Source organism: Adiantum capillus-veneris, chromosome 8 (assembly GCF_014529385.1).
Source record: "Adiantum capillus-veneris isolate H3 chromosome 8, ASM1452938v2, whole genome shotgun sequence".
Taxonomy (NCBI): Eukaryota; Viridiplantae; Streptophyta; class Polypodiopsida; order Polypodiales; family Pteridaceae; genus Adiantum; species Adiantum capillus-veneris.
The window spans coordinates 1-9,922 of NC_140938.1; the positions used below are offsets into that span (position 1 = coordinate 1).

General features: G+C 40.6%; 1 non-coding gene across 1 annotated transcript; it reads right to left on the bottom strand.

Annotated features, from left to right (window-relative positions):
* Positions 1-1,163: 1,163 nt before the first annotated feature.
* On the bottom strand, positions 1,164-1,360 carry LOC147451540 (U2 spliceosomal RNA). The gene has a single exon (XR_015189058.1). It is a non-coding gene; the product is annotated as a U2 spliceosomal RNA (small nuclear RNA).
* Between the last annotated feature and the right edge of the window lie 8,562 nt (positions 1,361-9,922).

Consider the following 9,922-nt stretch of genomic DNA (forward strand, 5'->3'; position numbering starts at 1 on the left):
GAGAGAGAGAGAGAGAGATGTACAAATGCACAATGGAAGTGTCTTATACAACCAAGTGTATGGAGAACTTGCAGGAATACTTCTTAGATACTATCCCATATTGCCCCCCCTTTAGCTCATGGTGAAGTGAACAGTTTAGTAGATGACTTCTAGTGAAAAGAAATGGGTAAACAAGGAAAAAAACTAACATGGTCTTTGCTAGATTCAAAGGTGATATGGATCGACATGATCAAAAGCAAACAATCCACACATCTCAAATGACGAAAAGAAGTTGCCATTTCTTAGAGAAAATTTAGTAATTGAAAAGTTGTACCACACATGAGCTGAAGCTTCAGGCTCAACATGTTGGCTGGACAATATTCTCTCTCGAGACCAAATCCTTAGCAAAAGAAATTAAAAATTCCCCCCACCATAACCACTTTTTTAAAACAATCTTGGATGCAATAGGAAGTATGCATAGGGTGGTATGGCCTCCTCCCGCGGAGGGCATGATCATTGTCCTAAGATCTTTCTATGATGCCCTCCCATTGGTATCGAGCCATTCCGTTGAGGGGCGACAACTTCGATGAGAGAGAGGTCTTGGCTTGTCAGGATTCCGTGCGTATGGTTTATGCAAACTTCATTACCAAGGATTTAGGACCTGCATCAGATGCAACCTCAACATGCGCTTTGACAGGATGCAAGAAAGTAAACACTTTCAATAAGTGATGCAAAAGCCAGCATGCCATCTCTTGAAACACAACCTCCAGTAGGCCTAAGAGCCTTGCAATCTCAATGCAAGATGGAATCACCGTCACTGATAGGGGCATCTGTCCTTCTCGCCCATGTTGCTTGGCACGCTACTATTATTCTGCCTAGTCTGGGCAAAGCCGAGATGCTCAAGTGCGTGGGATGAGCCTTGGAAGCCCTTCTTGCAGTGTGTGCTTGTATGCCTAGACATGACACCCTTTGTTGGCTAGAGTTGTTCTGCTCGAGAGATGGTAAACTTCACCGGTCATGCTCTCTGATGTGCTATCAAGCCTCTTTTTCTCTGAGCAATCCCGATTGGCATGTCTCAAAGCAACGAAATCCAATTCGTCATCAGCCACTGCTCATCACAGCAGACAAGTTTCAAAGCGTTTTGTGGGGCCCATCGCAGAAGAGATTTGAGTTTGAAAATTTGGAAGGGGTGCGCCAGGCCTCTGAGGCAGTGCAATACAGAGGCGACGCGCGCAGCCCCCGGGCAGCAAGCTGCCGGAGGGGCTGCCCCCGTGAGAAAAATTAGGTTAATATCATGTGGCCCGATGGACCACGTATCAGATATTAAACTGATAAGAACAGATACTACACTTGATCTTAGCCAAAAGGCCGAGAAAGGTATGCGCTTACCCAGCGTGCTCTCTCTGGCTTTTATACCTGCTCCGCCCCACGGCTTGCCCTGTGGGACTGATGCCACGCCGGCCTTATTGCATTGAGATAATTCCCTACTTTTGGAGTCGTGGGGCATATACAACCACCAGAAAACTGCCTCTCTCCTATGCCGCGGCAAAAACACGTACCCGACGATCCTACGTGTGTTTTACACATCATGATAATAGCCAAGAAGGAAGAATGATACTCAAAAGGTATGCGTGTCGCAATTTTCTATCTATACCTCATGGCTATCTAGTACACTAGTAGAGATGAAAACCATGCTCGTATGTACTTCTTCTTCCATCTCCATGCCCACTTGTGTTTGTGTGATTCTTCACTAGCGTCTTTAATGCTCTTGGTGGAGAGTGCACTAATGATACAACCCCACATTTCAATGCCGTAGCAAAATATAGCATTAGCAGGTGTCAAAGAGATATTTCATGAGAAGCTAACATTTGATATTGACACATGTTTTCAAATGCACAATAGTAGGCTCAGTTCATGGCTTCAAAATGATGCATCGAACATTCACGGCATTTGTGCTTGGTATGGACATTAAGGCCAAGGTACTTGAAGCTGGCTCTTGATTATAGGCAATGCATGGTTGTGGCATGGTTTCTCCTTGTTAAACAGTTTTCGCAAGCATATCTTGGCAATCACGGCATGTGTGGTTGGTATGAGCATTTAAGACAAGTACTTGAAGCTGGCTCTTGATTTATAGGCAATGCATGGTTTCTCCCTTGTTAACAGTTTTCGCAAGCATATCTTGGCAATCACCATCAAACTTTTAATTCTTTTTTTCCTGCATATCCTCAAGAACCATATGCTCCAATTTGTCAATTTCAGTCCATTATTAAGACCTTCTAGCTTTATATCTTACAGATCCTCTACCGTGTAAGGGGCATCTACACTGCATTCGGTTGAGCTTATAGTTTTTCTAACAATGAAATATATATATCTTTGAGTGATTACCAAAATCTACTTTCTTTTCAAATTTTGCAAAATTTGACCGATGCATGTGCTTTCTCATGAACTTTGATACAATTGTAAACAATTCCCATCTTTTCTTTGGAGAAGCCCATCTCTCTCTCTCTCTCTCTCTCTCTCTCTCTCTCACACACACACACACACACACACACACACACACACACAGGTGGATATTTGATCCTTGATTTATTGGAAAACATACATTTTCAATTGTGCTTGATCTACAAAACTCCAATCCATAATTTATCGACCAAATATCTCAAAATTTTGAAAACAAAAAATCTCAATTTTGAGTTTAAGATCCAAACACACTTCCACTTAGCTTGGATATGGATACCTTGGAAACATAAACTCATGTTGTGGACTCTCACACCTTGCTTTGAATGGAATTACGTCTGAAGAGGAACAATGAGTTGAATGTTGAACAAATTACAAGATTAATGAATTCAACCTTGAGAGTTGAGTTCAATCTAAGCTTTGAGGCTCAAAAAATGAGCTTGGGGTCTAGCTCAATATCTTACAAATCCTCTGCCATGTAAGGGGCCAATTTTTTAATTTCCCCATATATATATATATATATATATATATATATATATAAATATATATATATATATATATATGAAGATAAGATGATTGTAGAAGAAGAGAGAGACCAAATCATGACATCTACACTACATTCGTTTGAGCTTATAGTTTTTTCTAACAATACAATACAAAAATCTTTGAGTAATTACCATAATTTACTTTCTTTTCAATTTTTGCAAAATTTAGCCGATACATGTGCTTTCTCATGAGTTGAGTTCAATCTAAGCTTTGAGGCTCAAAAATTGAGCTTGGGGTCTAGCTCAATATCTTAAAAATCCTCTGCCATGTAACGGGCCAATTTTTTAATTTTCCCCATATATAATATATATATATATATATATATATATATATATATATATTGTGTGTGTGTGTGGTGTGTGTGTGTGGTGTGTGTGTGTGTGTGTGTGTGTGTGTGTATTGAATGTAAAGAGAGAAGATATAGATGAGAGAGAACCAAATCATAACATCTACACTACATTCGTTTGAGCTTATAGTTTTTCTAACAATACAATACAAATATCTTTGAGTAATTACCATAATTTACTTTCTTTTCAATTTTTGCAAAATTTAGCCGATACATGTGCTTTCTCATGAGCTTTAATACAACTATAAATAATTCCCATCTTTTGTTTGGAGAAACCCATCTCTCTCTCTCTCTCTCTCTCTCTCTCTCTCTCTCTCTCTCACACACACACACACACACACACACACCACACACACACATACACATAGGTGGATATTTGATCCTTGATTTATTGGAAAACATGCCTTTTCAATTGCGTTTGATCTACAAAACTCCACTTCATAGTTTATTGACCAAATATCTCAAAATTTAAAAACCAAAAATCTCAATTTTGAGTTTAAGATCCAACCACACTTCCAGTTATCTTGGATATGGATACCTTGGAAACATAAACTCATGTCTGGACTCTCGCACCTTGCTTTGAATGGAACTACAGTTGAAGCGGAACAATGAGTTGAATTCAAAGTTGAGAGTTGAGTTCAATCTAAGCTTTGTGTTGCAAAAACTTATCCTTGACCCCGTCTAGGCTCAAATCTTGAGCTTGAGGTCCAATGTAGCATCAACTTCATAATAAATTAACTACAAATATTTATAAGATTTGATCCTGCTTGATTTGGCTATGCTTTATGCAAGTGATTTGGTGCAACTTGAGACTATGGTTTGGCATAGCTTGCCGATTTACTATCATATTACTACCGGTTTTTTGTAAGTGTGCATTGAAGATTCCACATTTTGTTTTGTGGCAGTGTTTGCTCTTTCTTAGAGCGTGTTTTTTTGGTAGTGGTTTCGCTCTCAGGTGGAAGTTGTATGCATATGCTTTTGGCGCCTGTTTGAGCGCATTATCAGATCTTGTACGTTATTTGTGATACTGCCTTTGTACACCCTTTGAGGAGCCACTTTTGGCTTATACGGCAGTCCCGTCATTTTTGAGACTTGGTCCTAAAGATAGCCATTTTTGAGACTTGGCTATACGTTTGTTGCATATCCTATGTTGAGAGGGTCGTGGTGAGGTTTTCTTGAGCTAAGGTATTCTCAAATGTGGAGATACCTTCGGAGATATAGGTAGCTTGAGTTACCCTTACGTGACCTCGCCCTAGGACATGTATAGAGTGGGATAGGTGCTCTTGATGCCAAGTTGGCGGTCTATCATCAGTGTGACAATTTATGCACCTCAATTAATCTCTATATTGTATGCCTTGTGAGTGGAATTGTCCTCTGTATGCACTTTGATTGACATATTGGTCAATTTGTCTCTTATATTTTGATTGATATAGTCCCAAATATAAAGGAGACTCTGCCAAAATTTTCCCAGAATCTCTTGGACTTGTCATAATGTCTACTACCAACGAGCGTGATATCTATGACATAAAGAAGTTTGATGGCACTAATTTTTAGCTTTGGAAAAACCAAATGCAAATGTGCTTATCCAAAAGAAACAGAAATTGCCTATTATCTATGCGGCCCGAACTGAAGACATGAACTTGACTCACTTTCAGCGGGAAGAGCTTGATGAGCTATGTAGGTTTACCATTAAACTGCACCTTGCCGATTTAGTATACTTTCAGTGTTAGAATGTGATATTGCCTATGCTTTATGGCAAAAGTTATGCAACACTTATAAAAAAGATACGGCTAGTAATAAGGTTTTCATGATGCAAAAACTCTTTAACCTTCGCATGAAGGAGTCAGCCATTGTTGCCAGTCATATCAGTGACTTTGACTCTTTGTTTGCCCAAATTTTGATGAGATGAAAGCAATCTTCTTGCTTTGCTCGCTGCCACCATCATGGGATATCTTTTGCACAATTGTCACTAATATTGCTCCTAATGGTACACTCTTGTACAATGATGTCACTAGTTCTCTTTTGTCAGAGGAAATGCTCGAAAGACTATGAGTAGCTCGCATCATGGCAAAGCTCATCATGTGCAAAAGGATGATAAACAATGTAAAGGTTGTTCTTGGCACAGTGAATTCAAAAAAGAGGGCAATATAGATGCGTCAAAAAGTAGATCAAAGTCTCGTGGTCGCCGCAATATACAATGCCATTATTGTGATAAGTATGGTCACATAAAGAAATATTGTCATGCTTGGAAGCATGATAAGGGCAAGAGCAAAGTCAAGGATCATGATGTGAAAGACGAAAAGCCAAAGAGTTCAGTTAAGATTGAAGAGCTGAACATAGTTCAAGATGACAATGATGCGCAAGACATTAATGTGTTGACTGAACATTCAGACGTATTTTGATGCACAAGAAACTTTGACTTTACAAAGTTCTATGCCAACTGAACTACTTGTTAGTGGTGAAGTGTCCCACACATGGGTTCTTGATTCGGGTGCTTTGTTGCATGTCACACCTCATAGAGATTGGTTTACTACATACAAAGATACCAATGGCTTTGTTACACTTAGTGACAGTTACTCTTGTGACATTGTGGGCATAGGTGCAATTGCCATGGTGATGGCTAATGGCATGAAGTTTATAATCCATAATGTGCGTCGTGTTCCAATCCTAACACGCAATTTGATTTCAGTTGGACATCTTGATGACTTGGGTTACAAAGTCACTTTTCACCAACAGTCTTGGCGCATTGCTAAAGGTCATCTTATTATAGCCCATGGTTCAAAAGTTGGTTTATTATATCCTCTTTATCTATTTGATAAAAACAATGCTCTTTTTGTAACTAAGCTGCCAACCGTTGCTTTGTGCCATAGCCGGTTAGGTCATATGTCGAAGAAGGGAATGGAAACGCTTTCTCGTTTGGGCTACTTACCGTCTTTATCATTTTCAAATTTTCCTTTTTGTGAGCACTGTCAATATGGAAAACAAACATGGACACATCGTACACATTCTTTTGAAAAAGAAAGCAAACCCTTAGAGCATGTGCACAGTGATTTATGTGGGCCTATGCCTTCTAAATCACATGGTGAAGCATCCTACTTTGTCACATTCATTGACAATGCAACACGACATGTTTGGGTTTATGCCATGAAGTCTAAAGATGAGACCTTTTCTTGCTTCAAGAAATTCTTATCTAGTGTGGAAACTCAATCTGAACATAAGTTGAAAGCTTTGAGATCAGACAATGGTGGAGAATATGTCTCCGAAGAGTTTACAGACTTCTACTCTCAAGTAGTGGAATGAAGCATGAGTTTACAGCTCCGGCACAAAATGGTGTTGCCAAACGAATGAATAGCACCATCCAAGAGAGGATAATGTCTATGCTATCAAAAGCCAATCTACCACAAGGGTTTTGGGCTGAAGCATTATACATTGCTGTGTATTTGATCAATAGATCACCACATGCCTCATTACAATTTCATGTATCGTTGTATGGTCAAGACACATTATGATAAACTTAGAACATTCGACTGTGAGACTTGTGCACATGTACCAAGGGAGCTGCGTGCTAAGCTAGATCTTAAGTTTAGGAAATGGGTGATAGCATGTTTAGGTGGTACCAAAAAGGAGTGTCTTGGACACTCCTTTGGGAGGAGATGAAATGGGTGGTGGATTATTCATTTTCATTTCATATAAAGGAAAGATAAAATCTTTTTGGCTGAGAGGTTGAATTTAGGCGGGTTGGAAATTCCATTTCACTTTAATACTAAATCTTAAAGTAGCAAACTGTCTGTGCATTTAAATTCCCTCTCACCGCCACTCCTCTGGGCTCTCTGCAACGCGGCCTCAATGGGTCCCTCCGCCTCTTGTGCCCATTCTCTCTCTCTCTCTCTCTCTCTCTCTCTCTCTCTCTCTCTCTCTCTCTCTCTCTCTCTCTCTCTCTCTCTCCATAGCCTCCACTGTCAGGCTCGTGCAGCGTCTGCAGGCTTGCGGGCTCATTGCTCTCTCTCTCTCTCTCTCTCTCTCTCTCTCTCTCTCTCTCTCTCTCTCTCTCTCTCTCTCTCTCTCTCTCTCTCTCTCTCTCTCTCTCTCTCTCTCTCTCTCTCTCTCTCTCTCTCTCTCTCTCTCTCGGTCCTCCATAGCCGTTGCAGGTGCTTGCGGGCGCATCACAAAGCCATATCAACCAGCTCCTCATTGCTAGCCATATTCAGCTTCAACAAAACCTCTCTCTCTCTCTCTCTCTCTCTCTCTCTCTCTCTCTCTCTCTCTCTCTCTCTCTCTCTCTCTCTCTCTCTCTCTCTCTCTCATGAGTACTATGGCACTATTTTGACTGTCTTCATTGTCGTGTCAATTGCATCCTCACATGTTCCACATGGAATCACATAATACTCATAATGGCAGTACAAACCCCCTTTACCTTCCTCCATTATCTGCTACACAGCATATCCCAAGGGATCTTCTACCGAGTCTACAAAACTATTGGGCGCTGTAAAGAAGAGAGAACAAAGAAACATGCAAAAAAGGATGGCACGAGCGTGAGAGGATGGTGACATTGATAAGCAGGAGGCAAAGAAAATATGTAAGGCAGTTGCTAAGTATTGGCGTAATCAAACAAACGGGCTTTTCGAGGGTCTTTAATGGAGCATTCTACAGCAACTTCTCAGTCATCCAACGTTCTCAGTGTTGCAACCCACATAGGAGACAGTTGGGAGGCTGATTTTCTCTAACATTTGTCATACATTGTTTGAGGTGAAGACTCCTCGTTCAAACAATGAGCTATATTTGAAACGGGCTACTGTCATGGCATGCCTCAACGAAGTCAATGGGGCTGACAATGTAATGAGAAATAATGATGTTGCGAAGACAGTAGGACTTCATCGAAGATGTCGTTCGAAAGAGAATCTGCAAGAGGGCACATGTGGTGCATTTGGCGCATCTCCTCGATTTACCTCAGGTATATCATCCAGAACATCTTAAAAGTGTGTCACAATGCTTTACTTAGTAATTTTGGGTGCTTGCAAAAGCTTTGAATATAAGTGTCTCAAAGTGCTTCAAAATGCATCACTTAGAGCCTGCAAATGCTTGAAAGCGCTAGAAAAGTGCATCTCTGTGTGCATGAAAGTGCTAAAAAGTGCTTCATTCATGGTGCTTGAAAGTGCCACAAAGTACTTTACAGTGCTTCAGAGTGCTTTATAAACTCTAAAGTTCTTTGGAGTGCTTCAGAGTGCCATAAAGTGCCTCAGAATTCTCTTTAATAGCACTGAAGTGCTTTCAAAGAGTCCTTAAAGTGCACTTTAGAGTGCTTTCAAGTGCCCAAAGGTGCTTTAAAGTGTTGCGTAGTGCTTCAAAGTGTTTCAAAGTGCTTCAAAGTACTTTAGAGTGCTTGAGAGTGCTACAAAGTGCCTCAGAACGCTTTGAAGTGCCACAAAGTACTCAAAAGTTCTTTTAAAGTGCTACCAAGTAGTTTAGAGTGCTTCCAAAGTGCACCAAAGTGTTGGTAAAGTGCTTCAGTGTGCTATCAAGTGCCTCAGAGTGCTCTTAAAGTGCATTGAAGTGCTTTCAAGTGCCCCAAAGTGCTTTAGAGTGCTACATAATGCTTCAAAGGGCACCAAAGTGCATGACAGGTTGCTTGGAAGTGCCACAAAGTGCTTCACAGTACTTTCAGGGGTCCTAAAGTGCTGCAAAGTGCTTAAAAGTGTTTCAAAGTGCTTTAGAGTGTTCTCCAAGTACACTTCAGAGTGCCTTCAAGAGCCCAAAAGTGTTTTAAAGTTTTGCATAGTGCTTCAAAGTGTTTCAAAGCGCTTCAAAGTACTTTAGAGTACTTCAGAGCGCTTGGGTACTTCAGAGTGCTTGAAAGTGCCACAGAGTGCCTCAGAGTGCTTTGAAGTGCCACAAAGTACTTGAAAGTGCTTTTAAAGTGCTACCAAGTAGTTTAGAGTGCTTCCAAAGTACACCAATGTAGTTCAAAGTACACCAAAGTGCTGATTAGTGCTTCAATGTGCTATCAAGTGCCACAAAGTGCCTCAGAATGCTCTTAAAGTGCACTGAAGTACTTCAAAGTGCTTTCAAGTGTCCCAAAGTGCTTTATAGTGCTGTAGAGTGCTTCAAAGGGCACCAAAGTACATGACAGGTTTCTTGAAAGTTTCACATGGTGCTTCATAGTACTTTCAAGTGCCCCAAAGTGCTTTAAAGTGCTGCAAAGTGCTTAAAAGTGCTTCATAGTGTGTAAGTGTTGCAACTAGATTTCATTACTTTATAGTATTTTTAAATATCTTTTGTGTGGCAGAGGGATTTGTACATGCGGTTCCAGGAGGCTAATCCTAACATTAGGATATCCCTTAGATGCTTTGAGGGTCTGAAGCCATACTTCGTACGCAAGTTGAAGGATCGCAACACCTGTTATTGTGAATACCATGTTTAGCTTGTTTACTTGAAGGAAGGCTTAAATCAGATGCGTCATGGAAGCTACGGGCTACATGGAATGTCATGCTTTTGCAGGTGTCTTGTGTGCAGTCCGAGTGGTGGAATAGCACAATGCACAGCATCAAAAACCACTTTTTCATCCTTGACAGAACTATGGGATTCTGTATTGTGTCC